The 26173-nt window shown below is 45.2% G+C and overlaps 20 non-coding genes and 1 pseudogene across 20 annotated transcripts; all 21 read right to left on the minus strand.

The window, feature by feature from the left end:
* Nucleotides 1-9: 9 nt before the first annotated feature.
* Nucleotides 10-200, minus strand: LOC141275421 (U2 spliceosomal RNA). The gene has a single exon (XR_012323662.1). It is a non-coding gene; the product is annotated as a U2 spliceosomal RNA (small nuclear RNA).
* A 1115-nt stretch (nucleotides 201-1315) lies between these two features.
* On the minus strand, nucleotides 1316-1506 carry LOC141275422 (U2 spliceosomal RNA). Its single transcript, XR_012323663.1, has one exon. It is a non-coding gene; the product is annotated as a U2 spliceosomal RNA (small nuclear RNA).
* A 1115-nt stretch (nucleotides 1507-2621) lies between these two features.
* Nucleotides 2622-2812, minus strand: LOC141275423 (U2 spliceosomal RNA). The gene has a single exon (XR_012323664.1). It is a non-coding gene; the product is annotated as a U2 spliceosomal RNA (small nuclear RNA).
* A 1115-nt stretch (nucleotides 2813-3927) lies between these two features.
* LOC141149733 (U2 spliceosomal RNA) lies at nucleotides 3928-4118 on the minus strand. The gene has a single exon (XR_012246021.1). It is a non-coding gene; the product is annotated as a U2 spliceosomal RNA (small nuclear RNA).
* A 1115-nt stretch (nucleotides 4119-5233) lies between these two features.
* LOC141275424 (U2 spliceosomal RNA) lies at nucleotides 5234-5424 on the minus strand. Its single transcript, XR_012323665.1, has one exon. It is a non-coding gene; the product is annotated as a U2 spliceosomal RNA (small nuclear RNA).
* Nucleotides 5425-6545: 1121 nt separating this feature from the next.
* LOC141275425 (U2 spliceosomal RNA) lies at nucleotides 6546-6736 on the minus strand. The gene has a single exon (XR_012323666.1). It is a non-coding gene; the product is annotated as a U2 spliceosomal RNA (small nuclear RNA).
* A 1115-nt stretch (nucleotides 6737-7851) lies between these two features.
* On the minus strand, nucleotides 7852-8042 carry LOC141275426 (U2 spliceosomal RNA). Its single transcript, XR_012323667.1, has one exon. It is a non-coding gene; the product is annotated as a U2 spliceosomal RNA (small nuclear RNA).
* Nucleotides 8043-9157: 1115 nt separating this feature from the next.
* On the minus strand, nucleotides 9158-9348 carry LOC141275428 (U2 spliceosomal RNA). Its single transcript, XR_012323669.1, has one exon. It is a non-coding gene; the product is annotated as a U2 spliceosomal RNA (small nuclear RNA).
* Nucleotides 9349-10463: 1115 nt separating this feature from the next.
* Nucleotides 10464-10654, minus strand: LOC141275429 (U2 spliceosomal RNA). Its single transcript, XR_012323670.1, has one exon. It is a non-coding gene; the product is annotated as a U2 spliceosomal RNA (small nuclear RNA).
* Nucleotides 10655-11769: 1115 nt separating this feature from the next.
* On the minus strand, nucleotides 11770-11960 carry LOC141275430 (U2 spliceosomal RNA). Its single transcript, XR_012323671.1, has one exon. It is a non-coding gene; the product is annotated as a U2 spliceosomal RNA (small nuclear RNA).
* A 1115-nt stretch (nucleotides 11961-13075) lies between these two features.
* Nucleotides 13076-13266, minus strand: LOC141275431 (U2 spliceosomal RNA). The gene has a single exon (XR_012323672.1). It is a non-coding gene; the product is annotated as a U2 spliceosomal RNA (small nuclear RNA).
* A 1115-nt stretch (nucleotides 13267-14381) lies between these two features.
* On the minus strand, nucleotides 14382-14572 carry LOC141275432 (U2 spliceosomal RNA). Its single transcript, XR_012323673.1, has one exon. It is a non-coding gene; the product is annotated as a U2 spliceosomal RNA (small nuclear RNA).
* A 1115-nt stretch (nucleotides 14573-15687) lies between these two features.
* On the minus strand, nucleotides 15688-15878 carry LOC141150030 (U2 spliceosomal RNA). The gene has a single exon (XR_012246303.1). It is a non-coding gene; the product is annotated as a U2 spliceosomal RNA (small nuclear RNA).
* A 1115-nt stretch (nucleotides 15879-16993) lies between these two features.
* LOC141275433 (U2 spliceosomal RNA) lies at nucleotides 16994-17184 on the minus strand. Its single transcript, XR_012323674.1, has one exon. It is a non-coding gene; the product is annotated as a U2 spliceosomal RNA (small nuclear RNA).
* A 1115-nt stretch (nucleotides 17185-18299) lies between these two features.
* On the minus strand, nucleotides 18300-18490 carry LOC141149470 (U2 spliceosomal RNA). The gene has a single exon (XR_012245765.1). It is a non-coding gene; the product is annotated as a U2 spliceosomal RNA (small nuclear RNA).
* A 1115-nt stretch (nucleotides 18491-19605) lies between these two features.
* LOC141275434 (U2 spliceosomal RNA) lies at nucleotides 19606-19796 on the minus strand. The gene has a single exon (XR_012323675.1). It is a non-coding gene; the product is annotated as a U2 spliceosomal RNA (small nuclear RNA).
* A 1115-nt stretch (nucleotides 19797-20911) lies between these two features.
* On the minus strand, nucleotides 20912-21102 carry LOC141149472 (U2 spliceosomal RNA). The gene has a single exon (XR_012245767.1). It is a non-coding gene; the product is annotated as a U2 spliceosomal RNA (small nuclear RNA).
* A 1115-nt stretch (nucleotides 21103-22217) lies between these two features.
* LOC141149477 (U2 spliceosomal RNA) lies at nucleotides 22218-22408 on the minus strand. Its single transcript, XR_012245772.1, has one exon. It is a non-coding gene; the product is annotated as a U2 spliceosomal RNA (small nuclear RNA).
* Nucleotides 22409-23523: 1115 nt separating this feature from the next.
* Nucleotides 23524-23706, minus strand: LOC141150210 (U2 spliceosomal RNA). Its single transcript, XR_012246474.1, has one exon. It is a non-coding gene; the product is annotated as a U2 spliceosomal RNA (small nuclear RNA).
* A 524-nt stretch (nucleotides 23707-24230) lies between these two features.
* Nucleotides 24231-24346, minus strand: LOC141151135 (U2 spliceosomal RNA; annotated as a pseudogene).
* A 1115-nt stretch (nucleotides 24347-25461) lies between these two features.
* Nucleotides 25462-25652, minus strand: LOC141150072 (U2 spliceosomal RNA). Its single transcript, XR_012246342.1, has one exon. It is a non-coding gene; the product is annotated as a U2 spliceosomal RNA (small nuclear RNA).
* Between the last annotated feature and the right edge of the window lie 521 nt (nucleotides 25653-26173).

Below are 26173 nucleotides of genomic sequence, written 5' to 3' on the forward strand. Positions count from 1 at the left end.
GCATTAAAGAAGGGGTGCACCGGTCCTGGAGATACTGCAATACCAGGTCAATGCGTGGAGTGGACAGAGCAAGCTCTTTTTCCATCTCCCTGTTCTAAAAATCCATTTAATATATGGTCCCCAGATAGGGGACGTATCAGATATTAAACTGATAAGAACAGATACTACACTTGATCTTAGCCAAAAGGCCGAGAAGCGATAACCAGAATTGGTTTCAAACTACGGAGCCACCCAAGGATCCTGAAAAGTCCATTTGTGGAGATGAGCTCCTGGACTCCCGTTAAGAAGACATGTTGTCAACCTCTAGATCCCTTACATGCCTGCACTTTTCGGCTTGCTGCGGCTGCAATCCACGCGTTTTAGATCTGCATAACTCCACCTCTTTAAACACAGCACCTTCACCCCCTGCTGTTCCCACCCGCCTCAACACCGTTGGAAGGGAGGAGAACCAATTAAGGCGGGGGGTGGGGTGGAACGAGCAGCTGTCTACCCTTAGCAGGATTGCTCCTGATTACATACCTCTCCTGCTGCTGCTGCTGCTGGCTGTCCAGCAGCAGACTGAAGGTGGCTGATGCTGTGCACAGGTATATAAAGGCTCAGAGCCTATTATGACACGCGCAGCCAGCGTTCCATTGCCACATTCCATCTACTGCAGGCAGGATACCTGGCTGGCTGAATGTCGCTGAGAAGCTCACAGAGACCGCCATAAGCAACAGTTTAACAGAATGCCACAGACTAATCAACCAAACTTTTTGGGTTGGGTTCTCTTTTATAGTCTGCAGGCATTAAATGAAAGAAGTCAGTGTTCCAGCAGAAGGAGACAACGTTTCAGAAAAGGCATTGTAGCAAACCAAAAAAGAAATTTTAAGCGCAGCAGAGTAACCAGCGCACATACCTGTTAGCTCAGGTGAGTTTAAAAGGCTGCTGTTGATAACAAGGGCATTTGCTAAATAGATGGTGTGTGTGCAACAATATACTGAAAGGTCAATTATATTGTGCAGCTTATCTCACCACCTGTAGTTATTTAGGTGAAAGCTCCAAAATGCTTGCCTAATATGTCTGTTTATCCAAAAGGAAGTAAAAAGGGAGAGCTAGAAAGATAGCATTGCATCACATTACATGGCAATGCAATGCACAGTTGCTGAAGTTGAACCAAAATGAGCTTGTAATCTGGCTTCTGCAACTTTGAACATGAAAAATCCAATGAGGAGAAGAAAAGCAAAGCCAAAGAGTCCATCCCAAAATCCGACAAACAAGCAAAATGAACAAAAAACATTGAATTCAATTCTTTCTGATTTTAGAAACTGCATTAAAGAAGGGGTGCACCGGTCCTGGAGATACTGCAATACCAGGTCAATGCGTGGAGTGGACAGAGCAAGCTCTTTTTCCATCTCCCTGTTCTAAAAATCCATTTAATATATGGTCCCCAGATAGGGGACGTATCAGATATTAAACTGATAAGAACAGATACTACACTTGATCTTAGCCAAAAGGCCGAGAAGCGATAACCAGAATTGGTTTCAAACTACGGAGCCACCCAAGGATCCTGAAAAGTCCATTTGTGGAGATGAGCTCCTGGACTCCCGTTAAGAAGACATGTTGTCAACCTCTAGATCCCTTACATGCCTGCACTTTTCGGCTTGCTGCTGCTGCAATTCACGCGTTTTAGATCTGCATAACTCCACCTCTTTAAACACAGCACCTTCACCCCCTGCTGTTCCCACCCGCCTCAACACCGTTGGAAGGGAGGAGAACCAATTAAGGCGGGGGGTGGGGTGGAACGAGCAGCTGTCTACCCTTAGCAGGAGGGCTCCTGATTACATACCTCTCCTGCTGCTGCTGCTGCTGGCTGTCCAGCAGCAGACTGAAGGTGGCTGCTGCTGTGCACAGGTATATAAAGGCTCAGAGCCTATTATGACACGCGCAGCCAGCGTTCCATTGCCACATTCCATCTACTGCAGGCAGGATACCTGGCTGGCTGAATGTCGCTGAGAAGCTCACAGAGACCGCCATAAGCAACAGTTTAACAGAATGCCACAGACTAATCAACCAAACTTTTTGGGTTGGGTTCTCTTTTATAGTCTGCAGGCATTAAATGAAAGAAGTCAGTGTTCCAGCAGAAGGAGACAACGTTTCAGAAAAGGCATTGTAGCAAACCAAAAAAGAAATTTTAAGCGCAGCAGAGTAACCAGCGCACATACCTGTTAGCTCAGGTGAGTTTAAAAGGCTGCTGTTGATAACAAGGGCATTTGCTAAATAGATGGTGTGTGTGCAACAATATACTGAAAGGTCAATTATATTGTGCAGCTTATCTCACCACCTGTAGTTATTTAGGTGAAAGCTCCAAAATGCTTGCCTAATATGTCTGTTTATCCAAAAGGAAGTAAAAAGGGAGAGCTAGAAAGATAGCATTGCATCACATTACATGGCAATGCAATGCACAGTTGCTGAAGTTGAACCAAAATGAGCTTGTAATCTGGCTTCTGCAACTTTGAACATGAAAAATCCAATGAGGAGAAGAAAAGCAAAGCCAAAGAGTCCATCCCAAAATCCGACAAACAAGCAAAATGAACAAAAAACATTGAATTCAATTCTTTCTGATTTTAGAAACTGCATTAAAGAAGGGGTGCACCGGTCCTGGAGATACTGCAATACCAGGTCAATGCGTGGAGTGGACAGAGCAAGCTCTTTTTCCATCTCCCTGTTCTAAAAATCCATTTAATATATGGTCCCCAGATAGGGGACGTATCAGATATTAAACTGATAAGAACAGATACTACACTTGATCTTAGCCAAAAGGCCGAGAAGCGATAACCAGAATTGGTTTCAAACTACGGAGCCACCCAAGGATCCTGAAAAGTCCATTTGTGGAGATGAGCTCCTGGACTCCCGTTAAGAAGACATGTTGTCAACCTCTAGATCCCTTACATGCCTGCACTTTTCGGCTTGCTGCTGCTGCAATCCACGCGTTTTAGATCTGCATAACTCCACCTCTTTAAACACAGCACCTTCACCCCCTGCTGTTCCCACCCGCCTCAACACCGTTGGAAGGGAGGAGAACCAATTAAGGCGGGGGGTGGGGTGGAACGAGCAGCTGTCTACCCTTAGCAGGAGGGCTCCTGATTACATACCTCTCCTGCTGCTGCTGCTGCTGGCTGTCCAGCAGCAGACTGAAGGTGGCTGCTGCTGTGCACAGGTATATAAAGGCTCAGAGCCTATTATGACACGCGCAGCCAGCGTTCCATTGCCACATTCCATCTACTGCAGGCAGGATACCTGGCTGGCTGAATGTCGCTGAGAAGCTCACAGAGACCGCCATAAGCAACAGTTTAACAGAATGCCACAGACTAATCAACCAAACTTTTTGGGTTGGGTTCTCTTTTATAGTCTGCAGGCATTAAATGAAAGAAGTCAGTGTTCCAGCAGAAGGAGACAACGTTTCAGAAAAGGCATTGTAGCAAACCAAAAAAGAAATTTTAAGCGCAGCAGAGTAACCAGCGCACATACCTGTTAGCTCAGGTGAGTTTAAAAGGCTGCTGTTGATAACAAGGGCATTTGCTAAATAGATGGTGTGTGTGCAACAATATACTGAAAGGTCAATTATATTGTGCAGCTTATCTCACCACCTGTAGTTATTTAGGTGACAGCTCCAAAATGCTTGCCTAATATGTCTGTTTATCCAAAAGGAAGTAAAAAGGGAGAGCTAGAAAGATAGCATTGCATCACATTACATGGCAATGCAATGCACAGTTGCTGAAGTTGAACCAAAATGAGCTTGTAATCTGGCTTCTGCAACTTTGAACATGAAAAATCCAATGAGGAGAAGAAAAGCAAAGCCAAAGAGTCCATCCCAAAATCCGACAAACAAGCAAAATGAACAAAAAACATTGAATTCAATTCTTTCTGATTTTAGAAACTGCATTAAAGAAGGGGTGCACCGGTCCTGGAGATACTGCAATACCAGGTCAATGCGTGGAGTGGACAGAGCAAGCTCTTTTTCCATCTCCCTGTTCTAAAAATCCATTTAATATATGGTCCCCAGATAGGGGACGTATCAGATATTAAACTGATAAGAACAGATACTAAACTTGATCTTAGCCAAAAGGCCGAGAAGCGATAACCAGAATTGGTTTCAAACTACGGAGCCACCCAAGGATCCTGAAAAGTCCATTTGTGGAGATGAGCTCCTGGACTCCCGTTAAGAAGACATGTTGTCAACTTCTAGATCCCTTACATGCCTGCACTTTTCGGCTTGCTGCTGCTGCAATCCACGCGTTTTAGATCTGCATAACTCCACCTCTTTAAACACAGCACCTTCACCCCCTGCTGTTCCCACCCGCCTCAACACCGTTGGAAGGGAGGAGAACCAATTAAGGCGGGGGGTGGGGTGGAACGAGCAGCTGTCTACCCTTAGCAGGAGGGCTCCTGATTACATACCTCTCCTGCTGCTGCTGCTGCTGGCTGTCCAGCAGCAGACTGAAGGTGGCTGCTGCTGTGCACAGGTATATAAAGGCTCAGAGCCTATTATGACACGCGCAGCCAGCGTTCCATTGCCACATTCCATCTACTGCAATCAGGATACCTGGCTGGCTGAATGTCGCTGAGAAGCTCACAGAGACCGCCATAAGCAACAGTTTAACAGAATGCCACAGACTAATCAACCAAACTTTTTGGGTTGGGTTCTCTTTTATAGTCTGCAGGCATTAAATGAAAGAAGTCAGTGTTCCAGCAGAAGGAGACAACGTTTCAGAAAAGGCATTGTAGCAAACCAAAAAATAAATTTTAAGCGCAGCAGAGTAACCAGCGCACATACCTGTTAGCTCAGGTGAGTTTAAAAGGCTGCTGTTGATAACAAGGGCATTTGCTAAATAGATGGTGTGTGTGCAACAATATACTGAAAGGTCAATTATATTGTGCAGCTTATCTCACCACCTGTAGTTATTTAGGTGAAAGCTCCAAAATGCTTGCCTAATATGTCTGTTTATCCAAAAGGAAGTAAAAAGGGAGAGCTAGAAAGATAGCATTGCATCACATTACATGGCAATGCAATGCACAGTTGCTGAAGTTGAACCAAAATGAGCTTGTAATCTGGCTTCTGCAACTTTGAACATGAAAAATCCAATGAGGAGAAGAAAAGCAAAGCCAAAGAGTCCATCCCAAAATCCGACAAACAAGCAAAATGAACAAAAAACATTGAATTCAATTCTTTCTGATTTTAGAAACTGCATTAAAGAAGGGGTGCACCGGTCCTGGAGATACTGCAATACCAGGTCAATGCGTGGAGTGGACAGAGCAAGCTCTTTTTCCATCTCCCTGTTCTAAAAATCCATTTAATATATGGTCCCCAGATAGGGGACGTATCAGATATTAAACTGATAAGAACAGATACTACACTTGATCTTAGCCAAAAGGCCGAGAAGCGATAACCAGAATTGGTTTCAAACTACGGAGCCACCCAAGGATCCTGAAAAGTCCATTTGTGGAGATGAGCTCCTGGACTCCCGTTAAGAAGACATGTTGTCAACCTCTAGATCCCTTACATGCCTGCACTTTTCGGCTTGCTGCTGCTGCAATCCACGCGTTTTAGATCTGCATAACTCCACCTCTTTAAACACAGCACCTTCACCCCCTGCTGTTCCCACCCGCCTCAACACCGTTGGAAGGGAGGAGAACCAATTAAGGCGGGGGGTGGGGTGGAACGAGCAGCTGTCTACCCTTAGCAGGAGGGCTCCTGATTACATACCTCTCCTGCTGCTGCTGCTGCTGGCTGTCCAGCAGCAGACTGAAGGTGGCTGCTGCTGTGCACAGGTATATAAAGGCTCAGAGCCTATTATGACACGCGCAGCCAGCGTTCCATTGCCACATTCCATCTACTGCAGGCAGGATACCTGGCTGGCTGAATGTCGCTGAGAAGCTCACAGAGACCGCCATAAGCAACAGTTTAACAGAATGCCACAGACTAATCAACCAAACTTTTTGGGTTGGGTTCTCTTTTATAGTCTGCAGGCATTAAATGAAAGAAGTCAGTGTTCCAGCAGAAGGAGACAACGTTTCAGAAAAGGCATTGAAAAAAAAGCAAACCAAAAAAGAAATTTTAAGCGCAGCAGAGTAACCAGCGCACATACCTGTTAGCTCAGGTGAGTTTAAAAGGCTGCTGTTGATAACAAGGGCATTTGCTAAATAGATGGTGTGTGTGCAACAATATACTGAAAGGTCAATTATATTGTGCAGCTTATCTCACCACCTGTAGTTATTTAGGTGAAAGCTCCAAAATGCTTGCCTAATATGTCTGTTTATCCAAAAGGAAGTAAAAAGGGAGAGCTAGAAAGATAGCATTGCATCACATTACATGGCAATGCAATGCACAGTTGCTGAAGTTGAACCAAAATGAGCTTGTAATCTGGCTTCTGCAACTTTGAACATGAAAAATCCAATGAGGAGAAGAAAAGCAAAGCCAAAGAGTCCATCCCAAAATCCGACAAACAAGCAAAATGAACAAAAAACATTGAATTCAATTCTTTCTGATTTTAGAAACTGCATTAAAGAAGGGGTGCACCGGTCCTGGAGATACTGCAATACCAGGTCAATGCGTGGAGTGGACAGAGCAAGCTCTTTTTCCATCTCCCTGTTCTAAAAATCCATTTAATATATGGTCCCCAGATAGGGGACGTATCAGATATTAAACTGATAAGAACAGATACTACACTTGATCTTAGCCAAAAGGCCGAGAAGCGATAACCAGAATTGGTTTCAAACTACGGAGCCACCCAAGGATCCTGAAAAGTCCATTTGTGGAGATGAGCTCCTGGACTCCCGTTAAGAAGACATGTTGTCAACCTCTAGATCCCTTACATGCCTGCACTTTTCGGCTTGCTGCTGCTGCAATCCACGCGTTTTAGATCTGCATAACTCCACCTCTTTAAACACAGCACCTTCACCCCCTGCTGTTCCCACCCGCCTCAACACCGTTGGAAGGGAGGAGAACCAATTAAGGCGGGGGGTGGGGTGGAACGAGCAGCTGTCTACCCTTAGCAGGAGGGCTCCTGATTACATACCTCTCCTGCTGCTGCTGCTGCTGGCTGTCCAGCAGCAGACTGAAGGTGGCTGCTGCTGTGCACAGGTATATAAAGGCTCAGAGCCTATTATGACACGCGCAGCCAGCGTTCCATTGCCACATTCCATCTACTGCAGGCAGGATACCTGGCTGGCTGAATGTCGCTGAGAAGCTCACAGAGACCGCCATAAGCAACAGTTTAACAGAATGCCACAGACTAATCAACCAAACTTTTTGGGTTGGGTTCTCTTTTATAGTCTGCAGGCATTAAATGAAAGAAGTCAGTGTTCCAGCAGAAGGAGACAACGTTTCAGAAAAGGCATTGTAGCAAACCAAAAAAGAAATTTTAAGCGCAGCAGAGTAACCAGCGCACATACCTGTTAGCTCAGGTGAGTTTAAAAGGCTGCTGTTGATAACAAGGGCATTTGCTAAATAGATGGTGTGTGTGCAACAATATACTGAAAGGTCAATTATATTGTGCAGCTTATCTCACCACCTGTAGTTATTTAGGTGAAAGCTCCAAAATGCTTGCCTAATATGTCTGTTTATCCAAAAGGAAGTAAAAAGGGAGAGCTAGAAAGATAGCATTGCATCACATTACATGGCAATGCAATGCACAGTTGCTGAAGTTGAACCAAAATGAGCTTGTAATCTGGCTTCTGCAACTTTGAACATGAAAAATCCAATGAGGAGAAGAAAAGCAAAGCCAAAGAGTCCATCCCAAAATCCGACAAACAAGCAAAATGAACAAAAAACATTGAATTCAATTCTTTCTGATTTTAGAAACTGCATTAAAGAAGGGGTGCACCGGTCCTGGAGATACTGCAATACCAGGTCAATGCGTGGAGTGGACAGAGCAAGCTCTTTTTCCATCTCCCTGTTCTAAAAATCCATTTAATATATGGTCCCCAGATAGGGGACGTATCAGATATTAAACTGATAAGAACAGATACTACACTTGATCTTAGCCAAAAGGCCGAGAAGCGATAACCAGAATTGGTTTCAAACTACGGAGCCACCCAAGGATCCTGAAAAGTCCATTTGTGGAGATGAGCTCCTGGACTCCCGTTAAGAAGACATGTTGTCAACCTCTAGATCCCTTACATGCCTGCACTTTTCGGCTTGCTGCTGCTGCAATCCACGCGTTTTAGATCTGCATAACTCCACCTCTTTAAACACAGCACCTTCACCCCCTGCTGTTCCCACCCGCCTCAACACCGTTGGAAGGGAGGAGAACCAATTAAGGCGGGGGGTGGGGTGGAACGAGCAGCTGTCTACCCTTAGCAGGAGGGCTCCTGATTACATACCTCTCCTGCTGCTGCTGCTGCTGGCTGTCCAGCAGCAGACTGAAGGTGGCTGCTGCTGTGCACAGGTATATAAAGGCTCAGAGCCTATTATGACACGCGCAGCCAGCGTTCCATTGCCACATTCCATCTACTGCAGGCAGGATACCTGGCTGGCTGAATGTCGCTGAGAAGCTCACAGAGACCGCCATAAGCAACAGTTTAACAGAATGCCACAGACTAATCAACCAAACTTTTTGGGTTGGGTTCTCTTTTATAGTCTGCAGGCATTAAATGAAAGAAGTCAGTGTTCCAGCAGAAGGAGACAACGTTTCAGAAAAGGCATTGTAGCAAACCAAAAAAGAAATTTTAAGCGCAGCAGAGTAACCAGCGCACATACCTGTTAGCTCAGGTGAGTTTAAAAGGCTGCTGTTGATAACAAGGGCATTTGCTAAATAGATGGTGTGTGTGCAACAATATACTGAAAGGTCAATTATATTGTGCAGCTTATCTCACCACCTGTAGTTATTTAGGTGAAAGCTCCAAAATGCTTGCCTAATATGTCTGTTTATCCAAAAGGAAGTAAAAAGGGAGAGCTAGAAAGATAGCATTGCATCACATTACATGGCAATGCAATGCACAGTTGCTGAAGTTGAACCAAAATGAGCTTGTAATCTGGCTTCTGCAACTTTGAACATGAAAAATCCAATGAGGAGAAGAAAAGCAAAGCCAAAGAGTCCATCCCAAAATCCGACAAACAAGCAAAATGAACAAAAAACATTGAATTCAATTCTTTCTGATTTTAGAAACTGCATTAAAGAAGGGGTGCACCGGTCCTGGAGATACTGCAATACCAGGTCAATGCGTGGAGTGGACAGAGCAAGCTCTTTTTCCATCTCCCTGTTCTAAAAATCCATTTAATATATGGTCCCCAGATAGGGGACGTATCAGATATTAAACTGATAAGAACAGATACTACACTTGATCTTAGCCAAAAGGCCGAGAAGCGATAACCAGAATTGGTTTCAAACTACGGAGCCACCCAAGGATCCTGAAAAGTCCATTTGTGGAGATGAGCTCCTGGACTCCCGTTAAGAAGACATGTTGTCAACCTCTAGATCCCTTACATGCCTGCACTTTTCGGCTTGCTGCTGCTGCAATCCACGCGTTTTAGATCTGCATAACTCCACCTCTTTAAACACAGCACCTTCACCCCCTGCTGTTCCCACCCGCCTCAACACCGTTGGAAGGGAGGAGAACCAATTAAGGCGGGGGGTGGGGTGGAACGAGCAGCTGTCTACCCTTAGCAGGAGGGCTCCTGATTACATACCTCTCCTGCTGCTGCTGCTGCTGGCTGTCCAGCAGCAGACTGAAGGTGGCTGCTGCTGTGCACAGGTATATAAAGGCTCAGAGCCTATTATGACACGCGCAGCCAGCGTTCCATTGCCACATTCCATCTACTGCAGGCAGGATACCTGGCTGGCTGAATGTCGCTGAGAAGCTCACAGAGACCGCCATAAGCAACAGTTTAACAGAATGCCACAGACTAATCAACCAAACTTTTTGGGTTGGGTTCTCTTTTATAGTCTGCAGGCATTAAATGAAAGAAGTCAGTGTTCCAGCAGAAGGAGACAACGTTTCAGAAAAGGCATTGTAGCAAACCAAAAAAGAAATTTTAAGCGCAGCAGAGTAACCAGCGCACATACCTGTTAGCTCAGGTGAGTTTAAAAGGCTGCTGTTGATAACAAGGGCATTTGCTAAATAGATGGTGTGTGTGCAACAATATACTGAAAGGTCAATTATATTGTGCAGCTTATCTCACCACCTGTAGTTATTTAGGTGAAAGCTCCAAAATGCTTGCCTAATATGTCTGTTTATCCAAAAGGAAGTAAAAAGGGAGAGCTAGAAAGATAGCATTGCATCACATTACATGGCAATGCAATGCACAGTTGCTGAAGTTGAACCAAAATGAGCTTGTAATCTGGCTTCTGCAACTTTGAACATGAAAAATCCAATGAGGAGAAGAAAAGCAAAGCCAAAGAGTCCATCCCAAAATCCGACAAACAAGCAAAATGAACAAAAAACATTGAATTCAATTCTTTCTGATTTTAGAAACTGCATTAAAGAAGGGGTGCACCGGTCCTGGAGATACTGCAATACCAGGTCAATGCGTGGAGTGGACAGAGCAAGCTCTTTTTCCATCTCCCTGTTCTAAAAATCCATTTAATATATGGTCCCCAGATAGGGGACGTATCAGATATTAAACTGATAAGAACAGATACTACACTTGATCTTAGCCAAAAGGCCGAGAAGCGATAACCAGAATTGGTTTCAAACTACGGAGCCACCCAAGGATCCTGAAAAGTCCATTTGTGGAGATGAGCTCCTGGACTCCCGTTAAGAAGACATGTTGTCAACCTCTAGATCCCTTACATGCCTGCACTTTTCGGCTTGCTGCTGCTGCAATCCACGCGTTTTAGATCTGCATAACTCCACCTCTTTAAACACAGCACCTTCACCCCCTGCTGTTCCCACCCGCCTCAACACCGTTGGAAGGGAGGAGAACCAATTAAGGCGGGGGGTGGGGTGGAACGAGCAGCTGTCTACCCTTAGCAGGAGGGCTCCTGATTACATACCTCTCCTGCTGCTGCTGCTGCTGGCTGTCCAGCAGCAGACTGAAGGTGGCTGCTGCTGTGCACAGGTATATAAAGGCTCAGAGCCTATTATGACACGCGCAGCCAGCGTTCCATTGCCACATTCCATCTACTGCAGGCAGGATACCTGGCTGGCTGAATGTCGCTGAGAAGCTCACAGAGACCGCCATAAGCAACAGTTTAACAGAATGCCACAGACTAATCAACCAAACTTTTTGGGTTGGGTTCTCTTTTATAGTCTGCAGGCATTAAATGAAAGAAGTCAGTGTTCCAGCAGAAGGAGACAACGTTTCAGAAAAGGCATTGTAGCAAACCAAAAAAGAAATTTTAAGCGCAGCAGAGTAACCAGCGCACATACCTGTTAGCTCAGGTGAGTTTAAAAGGCTGCTGTTGATAACAAGGGCATTTGCTAAATAGATGGTGTGTGTGCAACAATATACTGAAAGGTCAATTATATTGTGCAGCTTATCTCACCACCTGTAGTTATTTAGGTGAAAGCTCCAAAATGCTTGCCTAATATGTCTGTTTATCCAAAAGGAAGTAAAAAGGGAGAGCTAGAAAGATAGCATTGCATCACATTACATGGCAATGCAATGCACAGTTGCTGAAGTTGAACCAAAATGAGCTTGTAATCTGGCTTCTGCAACTTTGAACATGAAAAATCCAATGAGGAGAAGAAAAGCAAAGCCAAAGAGTCCATCCCAAAATCCGACAAACAAGCAAAATGAACAAAAAACATTGAATTCAATTCTTTCTGATTTTAGAAACTGCATTAAAGAAGGGGTGCACCGGTCCTGGAGATACTGCAATACCAGGTCAATGCGTGGAGTGGACAGAGCAAGCTCTTTTTCCATCTCCCTGTTCTAAAAATCCATTTAATATATGGTCCCCAGATAGGGGACGTATCAGATATTAAACTGATAAGAACAGATACTACACTTGATCTTAGCCAAAAGGCCGAGAAGCGATAACCAGAATTGGTTTCAAACTACGGAGCCACCCAAGGATCCTGAAAAGTCCATTTGTGGAGATGAGCTCCTGGACTCCCGTTAAGAAGACATGTTGTCAACCTCTAGATCCCTTACATGCCTGCACTTTTCGGCTTGCTGCTGCTGCAATCCACGCGTTTTAGATCTGCATAACTCCACCTCTTTAAACACAGCACCTTCACCCCCTGCTGTTCCCACCCGCCTCAACACCGTTGGAAGGGAGGAGAACCAATTAAGGCGGGGGGTGGGGTGGAACGAGCAGCTGTCTACCCTTAGCAGGAGGGCTCCTGATTACATACCTCTCCTGCTGCTGCTGCTGCTGGCTGTCCAGCAGCAGACTGAAGGTGGCTGCTGCTGTGCACAGGTATATAAAGGCTCAGAGCCTATTATGACACGCGCAGCCAGCGTTCCATTGCCACATTCCATCTACTGCAGGCAGGATACCTGGCTGGCTGAATGTCGCTGAGAAGCTCACAGAGACCGCCATAAGCAACAGTTTAACAGAATGCCACAGACTAATCAACCAAACTTTTTGGGTTGGGTTCTCTTTTATAGTCTGCAGGCATTAAATGAAAGAAGTCAGTGTTCCAGCAGAAGGAGACAACGTTTCAGAAAAGGCATTGTAGCAAACCAAAAAAGAAATTTTAAGCGCAGCAGAGTAACCAGCGCACATACCTGTTAGCTCAGGTGAGTTTAAAAGGCTGCTGTTGATAACAAGGGCATTTGCTAAATAGATGGTGTGTGTGCAACAATATACTGAAAGGTCAATTATATTGTGCAGCTTATCTCACCACCTGTAGTTATTTAGGTGAAAGCTCCAAAATGCTTGCCTAATATGTCTGTTTATCCAAAAGGAAGTAAAAAGGGAGAGCTAGAAAGATAGCATTGCATCACATTACATGGCAATGCAATGCACAGTTGCTGAAGTTGAACCAAAATGAGCTTGTAATCTGGCTTCTGCAACTTTGAACATGAAAAATCCAATGAGGAGAAGAAAAGCAAAGCCAAAGAGTCCATCCCAAAATCCGACAAACAAGCAAAATGAACAAAAAACATTGAATTCAATTCTTTCTGATTTTAGAAACTGCATTAAAGAAGGGGTGCACCGGTCCTGGAGATACTGCAATACCAGGTCAATGCGTGGAGTGGACAGAGCAAGCTCTTTTTCCATCTCCCTGTTCTAAAAATCCATTTAATATATGGTCCCCAGATAGGGGACGTATCAGATATTAAACTGATAAGAACAGATACTACACTTGATCTTAGCCAAAAGGCCGAGAAGCGATAACCAGAATTGGTTTCAAACTACGGAGCCACCCAAGGATCCTGAAAATTCCATTTGTGGAGATGAGCTCCTGGACTCCCGTTAAGAAGACATGTTGTCAACCTCTAGATCCCTTACATGCCTGCACTTTTCGGCTTGCTGCTGCTGCAATCCACGCGTTTTAGATCTGCATAACTCCACCTCTTTAAACACAGCACCTTCACCCCCTGCTGTTCCCACCCGCCTCAACACCGTTGGAAGGGAGGAGAACCAATTAAGGCGGGGGGTGGGGTGGAACGAGCAGCTGTCTACCCTTAGCAGGAGGGCTCCTGATTACATACCTCTCCTGCTGCTGCTGCTGCTGGCTGTCCAGCAGCAGACTGAAGGTGGCTGCTGCTGTGCACAGGTATATAAAGGCTCAGAGCCTATTATGACACGCGCAGCCAGCGTTCCATTGCCACATTCCATCTACTGCAGGCAGGATACCTGGCTGGCTGAATGTCGCTGAGAAGCTCACAGAGACCGCCATAAGCAACAGTTTAACAGAATGCCACAGACTAATCAACCAAACTTTTTGGGTTGGGTTCTCTTTTATAGTCTGCAGGCATTAAATGAAAGAAGTCAGTGTTCCAGCAGAAGGAGACAACGTTTCAGAAAAGGCATTGTAGCAAACCAAAAAAGAAATTTTAAGCGCAGCAGAGTAACCAGCGCACATACCTGTTAGCTCAGGTGAGTTTAAAAGGCTGCTGTTGATAACAAGGGCATTTGCTAAATAGATGGTGTGTGTGCAACAATATACTGAAAGGTCAATTATATTGTGCAGCTTATCTCACCACCTGTAGTTATTTAGGTGAAAGCTCCAAAATGCTTGCCTAATATGTCTGTTTATCCAAAAGGAAGTAAAAAGGGAGAGCTAGAAAGATAGCATTGCATCACATTACATGGCAATGCAATGCACAGTTGCTGAAGTTGAACCAAAATGAGCTTGTAATCTGGCTTCTGCAACTTTGAACATGAAAAATCCAATGAGGAGAAGAAAAGCAAAGCCAAAGAGTCCATCCCAAAATCCGACAAACAAGCAAAATGAACAAAAAACATTGAATTCAATTCTTTCTGATTTTAGAAACTGCATTAAAGAAGGGGTGCACCGGTCCTGGAGATACTGCAATACCAGGTCAATGCGTGGAGTGGACAGAGCAAGCTCTTTTTCCATCTCCCTGTTCTAAAAATCCATTTAATATATGGTCCCCAGATAGGGGACGTATCAGATATTAAACTGATAAGAACAGATACTACACTTGATCTTAGCCAAAAGGCCGAGAAGCGATAACCAGAATTGGTTTCAAACTACGGAGCCACCCAAGGATCCTGAAAAGTCCATTTGTGGAGATGAGCTCCTGGACTCCCGTTAAGAAGACATGTTGTCAACCTCTAGATCCCTTACATGCCTGCACTTTTCGGCTTGCTGCTGCTGCAATCCACGCGTTTTAGATCTGCATAACTCCACCTCTTTAAACACAGCACCTTCACCCCCTGCTGTTCCCACCCGCCTCAACACCGTTGGAAGGGAGGAGAACCAATTAAGGCGGGGGGTGGGGTGGAACGAGCAGCTGTCTACCCTTAGCAGGAGGGCTCCTGATTACATACCTCTCCTGCTGCTGCTGCTGCTGGCTGTCCAGCAGCAGACTGAAGGTGGCTGCTGCTGTGCACAGGTATATAAAGGCTCAGAGCCTATTATGACACGCGCAGCCAGCGTTCCATTGCCACATTCCATCTACTGCAGGCAGGATACCTGGCTGGCTGAATGTCGCTGAGAAGCTCACAGAGACCGCCATAAGCAACAGTTTAACAGAATGCCACAGACTAATCAACCAAACTTTTTGGGTTGGGTTCTCTTTTATAGTCTGCAGGCATTAAATGAAAGAAGTCAGTGTTCCAGCAGAAGGAGACAACGTTTCAGAAAAGGCATTGTAGCAAACCAAAAAAGAAATTTTAAGCGCAGCAGAGTAACCAGCGCACATACCTGTTAGCTCAGGTGAGTTTAAAAGACTGCTGTTGATAACAAGGGCATTTGCTAAATAGATGGTGTGTGTGCAACAATATACTGAAAGGTCAATTATATTGTGCAGCTTATCTCACCACCTGTAGTTATTTAGGTGAAAGCTCCAAAATGCTTGCCTAATATGTCTGTTTATCCAAAAGGAAGTAAAAAGGGAGAGCTAGAAAGATAGCATTGCATCACATTACATGGCAATGCAATGCACAGTTGCTGAAGTTGAACCAAAATGAGCTTGTAATCTGGCTTCTGCAACTTTGAACATGAAAAATCCAATGAGGAGAAGAAAAGCAAAGCCAAAGAGTCCATCCCAAAATCCGACAAACAAGCAAAATGAACAAAAAACATTGAATTCAATTCTTTCTGATTTTAGAAACTGCATTAAAGAAGGGGTGCACCGGTCCTGGAGATACTGCAATACCAGGTCAATGCGTGGAGTGGACAGAGCAAGCTCTTTTTCCATCTCCCTGTTCTAAAAATCCATTTAATATATGGTCCCCAGATAGGGGACGTATCAGATATTAAACTGATTAGAACAGATACTACACTTGATCTTAGCCAAAAGGCCGAGAAGCGATAACCAGAATTGGTTTCAAACTACGGAGCCACCCAAGGATCCTGAAAAGTCCATTTGTGGAGATGAGCTCCTGGACTCCCGTTAAGAAGACATGTTGTCAACCTCTAGATCCCTTACATGCCTGCACTTTTCGGCTTGCTGCTGCTGCAATCCACGCGTTTTAGATCTGCATAACTCCACCTCTTTAAACACAGCACCTTCACCCCCTGCTGTTCCCACCCGCCTCAACACCGTTGGAAGGGAGGAGAACCAATTAAGGCGGGGGGTGGGGTGGAACGAGCAGCTGTCTACCCTTAGCAGGAGGGCTCCTGATTACATACCTCTCCTGCTGCTGCTGCTGCTGGCTGTCCAGCAGCAGACTGAAGGTGGCTGCTGCTGTGCACAGGTATATAAAGGCTCGGAGCCTATTATGACACGCGCAGCCAGCGTTCCATTGCCACATTCCATCTACTGCAGGCAGGATACCTGGCTGGCTGAATGTCGCTGAGAAGCTCACAGAGACCGCCATAAGCAACAGTTTAACAGAATGCCACAGACTAATCAACCAAACTTTTTGGGTTGGGTTCTCTTTTATAGTCTGCAGGCATTAAATGAAAGAAGTCAGTGTTCCAGCAGAAGGAGACAACGTTTCAGAAAAGGCATTGTAGCAAACCAAAAAAGAAATTTTAAGCGCAGCAGAGTAACCAGCGCACATACCTGTTAGCTCAGGTGAGTTTAAAAGGCTGCTGTTGATAACAAGGGCATTTGCTAAATAGATGGTGTGTGTGCAACAATATACTGAAAGGTCAATTATATTGTGCAGCTTATCTCACCACCTGTAGTTATTTAGGTGAAAGCTCCAAAATGCTTGCCTAATATGTCTGTTTATCCAAAAGGAAGTAAAAAGGGAGAGCTAGAAAGATAGCATTGCATCACATTACATGGCAATGCAATGCACAGTTGCTGAAGTTGAACCAAAATGAGCTTGTAATCTGGCTTCTGCAACTTTGAACATGAAAAATCCAATGAGGAGAAGAAAAGCAAAGCCAAAGAGTCCATCCCAAAATCCGACAAACAAGCAAAATGAACAAAAAACATTGAATTCAATTCTTTCTGATTTTAGAAACTGCATTAAAGAAGGGGTGCACCGGTCCTGGAGATACTGCAATACCAGGTCAATGCGTGGAGTGGACAGAGCAAGCTCTTTTTCCATCTCCCTGTTCTAAAAATCCATTTAATATATGGTCCCCAGATAGGGGACGTATCAGATATTAAACTGATAAGAACAGATACTACACTTGATCTTAGCCAAAAGGCCGAGAAGCGATAACCAGAATTGGTTTCAAACTACGGAGCCACCCAAGGATCCTGAAAAGTCCATTTGTGGAGATGAGCTCCTGGACTCCCGTTAAGAAGACATGTTGTCAACCTCTAGATCCCTTACATGCCTGCACTTTTCGGCTTGCTGCTGCTGCAATCCACGCGTTTTAGATCTGCATAACTCCACCTCTTTAAACATAGCACCTTCACCCCCTGCTGTTCCCACCCGCCTCAACACCGTTGGAAGGGAGGAGAACCAATTAAGGCGGGGGGTGGGGTGGAACGAGCAGCTGTCTACCCTTAGCAGGAGGGCTCCTGATTACATACCTCTCCTGCTGCTGCTGCTGCTGGCTGTCCAGCAGCAGACTGAAGGTGGCTGCTGCTGTGCACAGGTATATAAAGGCTCAGAGCCTATTATGACACGCGCAGCCAGCGTTCCATTGCCACATTCCATCTACTGCAGGCAGGATACCTGGCTGGCTGAATGTCGCTGAGAAGCTCACAGAGACCGCCATAAGCAACAGTTTAACAGAATGCCACAGACTAATCAACCAAACTTTTTGGGTTGGGTTCTCTTTTATAGTCTGCAGGCATTAAATGAAAGAAGTCAGTGTTCCAGCAGAAGGAGACAACGTTTCAGAAAAGGCATTGTAGCAAACCAAAAAAGAAATTTTAAGCGCAGCAGAGTAACCAGCGCACATACCTGTTAGCTCAGGTGAGTTTAAAAGGCTGCTGTTGATAACAAGGGCATTTGCTAAATAGATGGTGTGTGTGCAACAATATACTGAAAGGTCAATTATATTGTGCAGCTTATCTCACCACCTGTAGTTATTTAGGTGAAAGCTCCAAAATGCTTGCCTAATATGTCTGTTTATCCAAAAGGAAGTAAAAAGGGAGAGCTAGAAAGATAGCATTGCATCACATTACATGGCAATGCAATGCACAGTTGCTGAAGTTGAACCAAAATGAGCTTGTAATCTGGCTTCTGCAACTTTGAACATGAAAAATCCAATGAGGAGAAGAAAAGCAAAGCCAAAGAGTCCATCCCAAAATCCGACAAACAAGCAAAATGAACAAAAAACATTGAATTCAATTCTTTCTGATTTTAGAAACTGCATTAAAGAAGGGGTGCACCGGTCCTGGAGATACTGCAATACCAGGTCAATGCGTGGAGTGGACAGAGCAAGCTCTTTTTCCATCTCCCTGTTCTAAAAATCCATTTAATATATGGTCCCCAGATAGGGGACGTATCAGATATTAAACTGATAAGAACAGATACTACACTTGATCTTAGCCAAAAGGCCGAGAAGCAATAACCAGAATTGGTTTCAAACTACGGAGCCACCCAAGGATCCTGAAAAGTCCATTTGTGGAGATGAGCTCCTGGACTCCCGTTAAGAAGACATATTGTCAACCTCTAGATCCCTTACATGCCTGCACTTTTCGGCTTGCTGCTGCTGCAATCCACGCGTTTTAGATCTGCATAACTCCACCTCTTTAAACACAGCACCTTCACCCCCTGCTGTTCCCACCCGCCTCAACACCGTTGGAAGGGAGGAGAACCAATTAAGGCGGGGGGTGGGGTGGAACGAGCAGCTGTCTACCCTTAGCAGGAGGGCTCCTGATTACATACCTCTCCTGCTGCTGCTGCTGCTGGCTGTCCAGCAGCAGACTGAAGGTGGCTGCTGCTGTGCACAGGTATATAAAGGCTCAGAGCCTATTATGACACGCGCAGCCAGCGTTCCATTGCCACATTCCATCTACTGCAGGCAGGATACCTGGCTGGCTGAATGTCGCTGAGAAGCTCACAGAGACCGCCATAAGCAACAGTTTAACAGAATGCCACAGACTAATCAACCAAACTTTTTGGGTTGGGTTCTCTTTTATAGTCTGCAGGCATTAAATGAAAGAAGTCAGTGTTCCAGCAGAAGGAGACAACGTTTCAGAAAAGGCATTGTAGCAAACCAAAAAAGAAATTTTAAGCGCAGCAGAGTAACCAGCGCACATACCTGTTAGCTCAGGTGAGTTTAAAAGGCTGCTGTTGATAACAAGGGCATTTGCTAAATAGATGGTGTGTGTGCAACAATATACTGAAAGGTCAATTATATTGTGCAGCTTATCTCACCACCTGTAGTTATTTAGGTGAAAGCTCCAAAATGCTTGCCTAATATGTCTGTTTATCCAAAAGGAAGTAAAAAGGGAGAGCTAGAAAGATAGCATTGCATCACATTACATGGCAATGCAATGCACAGTTGCTGAAGTTGAACCAAAATGAGCTTGTAATCTGGCTTCTGCAACTTTGAACATGAAAAATCCAATGAGGAGAAGAAAAGCAAAGCCAAAGAGTCCATCCCAAAATCCGACAAACAAGCAAAATGAACAAAAAACATTGAATTCAATTCTTTCTGATTTTAGAAACTGCATTAAAGAAGGGGTGCACCGGTCCTGGAGATACTGCAATACCAGGTCAATGCGTGGAGTGGACAGAGCAAGCTCTTTTTCCATCTCCCTGTTCTAAAAATCCATTTAATATATGGTCCCCAGATAGGGGACGTATCAGATATTAAACTGATAAGAACAGATACTACACTTGATCTTAGCCAAAAGGCCGAGAAGCGATAACCAGAATTGGTTTCAAACTACGGAGCCACCCAAGGATCCTGAAAAGTCCATTTGTGGAGATGAGCTCCTGGACTCCCGTTAAGAAGACATGTTGTCAACCTCTAGATCCCTTACATGCCTGCACTTTTCGGCTTGCTGCTGCTGCAATCCACGCGTTTTAGATCTGCATAACTCCACCTCTTTAAACATAGCACCTTCACCCCCTGCTGTTCCCACCCGCCTCAACACCGTTGGAAGGGAGGAGAACCAATTAAGGCGGGGGGTGGGGTGGAACGAGCAGCTGTCTACCCTTAGCAGGAGGGCTCCTGATTACATACCTCTCCTGCTGCTGCTGCTGCTGGCTGTCCAGCAGCAGACTGAAGGTGGCTGCTGCTGTGCACAGGTATATAAAGGCTCAGAGCCTATTATGACACGCGCAGCCAGCGTTCCATTGCCACATTCCATCTACTGCAGGCAGGATACCTGGCTGGCTGAATGTCGCTGAGAAGCTCACAGAGACCGCCATAAGCAACAGTTTAACAGAATGCCACAGACTAATCAACCAAACTTTTTGGGTTGGGTTCTCTTTTATAGTCTGCAGGCATTAAATGAAAGAAGTCAGTGTTCCAGCAGAAGGAGACAACGTTTCAGAAAAGGCATTGTAGCAAACCAAAAAAGAAATTTTAAGCGCAGCAGAGTAACCAGCGCACATACCTGTTAGCTCAGGTGAGTTTAAAAGGCTGCTGTTGATAACAAGGGCATTTGCTAAATAGATGGTGTGTGTGCAACAATATACTGAAAGGTCAATTATATTGTGCAGCTTATCTCACCACCTGTAGTTATTTAGGTGAAAGCTCCAAAATGCTTGCCTAATATGTCTGTTTATCCAAAAGGAAGTAAAAAGGGAGAGCTAGAAAGATAGCATTGCATCACATTACATGGCAATGCAATGCACAGTTGCTGAAGTTGAACCAAAATGAGCTTGTAATCTGGCTTCTGCAACTTTGAACATGAAAAATCCAATGAGGAGAAGAAAAGCAAAGCCAAAGAGTCCATCCCAAAATCCGACAAACAAGCAAAATGAACAAAAAACATTGAATTCAATTCTTTCTGATTTTAGAAACTGCATTAAAGAAGGGGTGCACCGGTCCTGGAGATACTGCAATACCAGGTCAATGCGTGGAGTGGACAGAGCAAGCTCTTTTTCCATCTCCCTGTTCTAAAAATCCATTTAATATATGGTCCCCAGATAGGGGACGTATCAGATATTAAACTGATAAGAACAGATACTACACTTGATCTTAGCCAAAAGGCCGAGAAGCAATAACCAGAATTGGTTTCAAACTACGGAGCCACCCAAGGATCCTGAAAAGTCCATTTGTGGAGATGAGCTCCTGGACTCCCGTTAAGAAGACATATTGTCAACCTCTAGATCCCTTACATGCCTGCACTTTTCGGCTTGCTGCTGCTGCAATCCACGCGTTTTAGATCTGCATAACTCCACCTCTTTAAACACAGCACCTTCACCCCCTGCTGTTCCCACCCGCCTCAACACCGTTGGAAGGGAGGAGAACCAATTAAGGCGGGGGGTGGGGTGGAACGAGCAGCTGTCTACCCTTAGCAGGAGGGCTCCTGATTACATACCTCTCCTGCTGCTGCTGCTGCTGGCTGTCCAGCAGCAGACTGAAGGTGGCTGCTGCTGTGCACAGGTATATAAAGGCTCAGAGCCTATTATGACACGCGCAGCCAGCGTTCCATTGCCACATTCCATCTACTGCAGGCAGGATACCTGGCTGGCTGAATGTCGCTGAGAAGCTCACAGAGACCGCCATAAGCAACAGTTTAACAGAATGCCACAGACTAATCAACCAAACTTTTTGGGTTGGGTTCTCTTTTATAGTCTGCAGGCATTAAATGAAAGAAGTCAGTGTTCCAGCAGAAGGAGACAACGTTTCAGAAAAGGCATTGTAGCAAACCAAAAAAGAAATTTTAAGCGCAGCAGAGTAACCAGCGCACATACCTGTTAGCTCAGGTGAGTTTAAAAGGCTGCTGTTGATAACAAGGGCATTTGCTAAATAGATGGTGTGTGTGCAACAATATACTGAAAGGTCAATTATATTGTGCAGCTTATCTCACCACCTGTAGTTATTTAGGTGAAAGCTCCAAAATGCTTGCCTAATATGTCTGTTTATCCAAAAGGAAGTAAAAAGGGAGAGCTAGAAAGATAGCATTGCATCACATTACATGGCAATGCAATGCACAGTTGCTGAAGTTGAACCAAAATGAGCTTGTAATCTGGCTTCTGCAACTTTGAACATGAAAAATCCAATGAGGAGAAGAAAAGCAAAGCCAAAGAGTCCATCCCAAAATCCGACAAACAAGCAAAATGAACAAAAAACATTGAATTCAATTCTTTCTGATTTTAGAAACTGCATTAAAGAAGGGGTGCACCGGTCCTGGAGATACTGCAATACCAGGTCAATGCGTGGAGTGGACAGAGCAAGCTCTTTTTCCATCTCCCTGTTCTAAAAATCCATTTAATATATGGTCCCCAGATAGGGGACGTATCAGATATTAAACTGATAAGAACAGATACTACACTTGATCTTAGCCAAAAGGCCGAGAAGTGATAACCAGAATTGGTTTCAAACTACGGAGCCACCCAAGGATCCTGAAAAGTCCATTTGTGGAGATGAGCTCCTGGACTCCCGTTAAGAAGACATGTTGTCAACCTCTAGATCCCTTACATGCCTGCACTTTTCAGCTTGCTGCTGCTGCAATCCACGCGTTTTAGATCTGCATAACTCCACCTCTTTAAACACAGCACCTTCACCCCCTGCTGTTCCCACCCGCCTCAACACCATTGGAAGGGAGGAGAACCAATTAAGGCGGGGGGTGGGGTGGAACGAGCAGCTGTCTACCCTTAGCAGGAGGGCTCCTGATTACATACCTCTCCTGCTGCTGCTGCTGCTGGCTGTCCAGCAGCAGACTGAAGGTGGCTGCTGCTGTGCACAGGTATATAAAGGCTCAGAGCCTATTATGACACGCGCAGACAGCGTTCCATTGCCACATTCCATCTACTGCAGGCAGGATACCTGGCTGGCTGAATGTCGCTGAGAAGCTCACAGAGACCGCCATAAGCAACAGTTTAACAGAATGCCACAGACTAATCAACCAAACTTTTTGGGTTGGGTTCTCTTTTATAGTCTGCAGGCATTAAATGAAAGAAGTCAGTGTTCCAGCAGAAGGAGACAACGTTTCAGAAAAGGCATTGTAGCAAACCAAAAAAGAAATTTTAAGCGCAGCAGAGTAACCAGCGCACATACCTGTTAGCTCAGGTGAGTTTAAAAGGCTGCTGTTGATAACAAGGGCATTTGCTAAATAGATGGTGTGTGTGCAACAATATACTGAAAGGTCAATTATATTGTGCAGCTTATCTCACCACCTGTAGTTATTTAGGTGAAAGCTCCAAAATGCTTGCCTAATATGTCTGTTTATCCAAAAGGAAGTAAAAAGGGAGAGCTAGAAAGATAGCATTGCATCACATTACATGGCAATGCAATGCACAGTTGCTGAAGTTGAACCAAAATGAGCTTGTAATCTGGCTTCTGCAACTTTGAACATGAAAAATCCAATGAGGAGAAGAAAAGCAAAGCCAAAGAGTCCATCCCAAAATCCGACAAACAAGCAAAATGAACAAAAAACATTGAATTCAATTCTTTCTGATTTTAGAAACTGCATTAAAGAAGGGGTGCACCGGTCCTGGAGATACTGCAATACCAGGTCAATGCGTGGAGTGGACAGAGCAAGCTCTTTTTCCATCTCCCTGTTCTAAAAATCCATTTAATATATGGTCCCCAGATAGGGGACGTATCAGATATTAAACTGATAAGAACAGATTTTTTTGATTGAAGCTGCATCCAAGGCACTGAAAAATGTGACCGAAGTCACACCAAAACAGCGCACGAGGCGAGGATTCATGTGGACCCTTCCCGGAGGAGAGGGTCCCCAATAAACCATCCCCATCCCTCCGAGCCAGAAGGCCACAGCGAGGGTCAGGGATCTCCGATGTTCTCCCTAGCCGAAGCCGGAGAAGAGCCGTTTTCGTGCTCCCAGCTTCCATCTAGGCTGCCACCCTAGTGGAGCTGGAGCCTGTGTTGGTTTCTCAGCCCAAAGCTGACCGGACCTCCGACCGGGTTTATAAAAATTCCCCTTCCTAGCCCGGAGGCCAGGAATAGGGGGGGTTGCTCAGAAAGTATGATTGGCAAAGGTGCGGCGTGCTACGAAGCCAAGTCTTTCTGGGGTTCCCAGTCTCAGTAAGCTTGGACTCCCACCAGGGCGCCTACTCCTGGGGCACATTGCTCCAAAGCCCTCACACTTACCCAGCCTAGTGACTTCGATCCTGGAGGGCCATGTTTTCCATCAGATAACTCTATGAGCCACCAGCCGTACTAACAAGTGCACCAAACCAGTGTGTAATATGCATCAATTTACTAGGGCAGCCCAAGGACAAAACTGCCTTTTCAAAAGATACTACACTTGATCTTAGCCAAAAGGCCGAGAAGCAATAACCAGAATTGGTTTCAAACTACGGAGCCACCCAAGGATCCTGAAAAGTCCATTTGTGGAGATGAGCTCCTGGACTCCCGTTAAGAAGACATGTTGTCAACCTCTAGATCCCTTACATGCCTGCACTTTTCGGCTTGCTGCTGCTGCAATCCACGCGTTTTAGATCTGCATAACTCCACCTCTTTAAACACAGCACCTTCACCCCCTGCTGTTCCCACCCGCCTCAACACCGTTGGAAGGGAGGAGAACCAATTAAGGCGGGGGGTGGGGTGGAACGAGCAGCTGTCTACCCTTAGCAGGAGGGCTCCTGATTACATACCTCTCCTGCTGCTGCTGCTGCTGGCTGTCCAGCAGCAGACTGAAGGTGGCTGCTGCTGTGCACAGGTATATAAAGGCTCAGAGCCTATTATGACACGCGCAGCCAGCGTTCCATTGCCACATTCCATCTACTGCAGGCAGGATACCTGGCTGGCTGAATGTCGCTGAGAAGCTCACAGAGACCGCCATAAGCAACAGTTTAACAGAATGCCACAGACTAATCAACCAAACTTTTTGGGTTGGGTTCTCTTTTATAGTCTGCAGGCATTAAATGAAAGAAGTCAGTGTTCCAGCAGAAGGAGACAACGTTTCAGAAAAGGCATTGTAGCAAACCAAAAAAGAAATTTTAAGCGCAGCAGAGTAACCAGCGCACATACCTGTTAGCTCAGGTGAGTTTAAAAGGCTGCTGTTGATAACAAGGGCATTTGCTAAATAGATGGTGTGTGTGCAACAATATACTGAAAGGTCAATTATATTGTGCAGCTTATCTCACCACCTGTAGTTATTTAGGTGAAAGCTCCAAAATGCTTGCCTAATATGTCTGTTTATCCAAAAGGAAGTAAAAAGGGAGAGCTAGAAAGATAGCATTGCATCACATTACATGGCAATGCAATGCACAGTTGCTGAAGTTGAACCAAAATGAGCTTGTAATCTGGCTTCTGCAACTTTGAACATGAAAAATCCAATGAGGAGAAGAAAAGCAAAGCCAAAGAGTCCATCCCAAAATCCGACAAACAAGCAAAATGAACAAAAAACATTGAATTCAATTCTTTCTGATTTTAGAAACTGCATTAAAGAAGGGGTGCACCGGTCCTGGAGATACTGCAATACCAGGTCAATGCGTGGAGTGGACAGAGCAAGCTCTTTTTCCATCTCCCTGTTCTAAAAATCCATTTAATATATGGTCCCCAGATAGGGGACGTATCAGATATTAAACTGATAAGAACAGATACTACACTTGATATTAGCCAAAAGGCCGAGAAGCGATAACCAGAATTGGTTTCAAACTACGGAGCCACCCAAGGATCCTGAAAAGTCCATTTGTGGAGATGAGCTCCTGGACTCCCGTTAAGAAGACATGTTGTCAACCTCTAGATCCCTTACATGCCTGCACTTTTCGGCTTGCTGCTGCTGCAATCCACGCGTTTTAGATCTGCATAACTCCACCTCTTTAAACACAGCACCTTCACCCCCTGCTGTTCCCACCCGCCTCAACACCGTTGGAAGGGAGGAGAACCAATTAAGGCGGGGGGTGGGGTGGAACGAGCAGCTGTCTACCCTTAGCAGGAGGGCTCCTGATTACATACCTCTCCTGCTGCTGCTGCTGCTGGCTGTCCAGCAGCAGACTGAAGGTGGCTGCTGCTGTGCACAGGTATATAAAGGCTCAGAGCCTATTATGACATGCGCAGCCAGCGTTCCATTGCCACATTCCATCTACTGCAGGCAGGATACCTGGCTGGCTGAATGTCGCTGAGAAGCTCACAGAGACCGCCATAAGCAACAGTTTAA

This window comes from Phyllobates terribilis, unplaced genomic scaffold (assembly GCF_046119375.1).
Source record: "Phyllobates terribilis strain yellow unplaced genomic scaffold, ASM4611937v1 Scaffold_5__5_contigs__length_657084704, whole genome shotgun sequence".
Lineage (NCBI taxonomy): Eukaryota > Metazoa > Chordata > Amphibia > Anura > Dendrobatidae > Phyllobates > Phyllobates terribilis.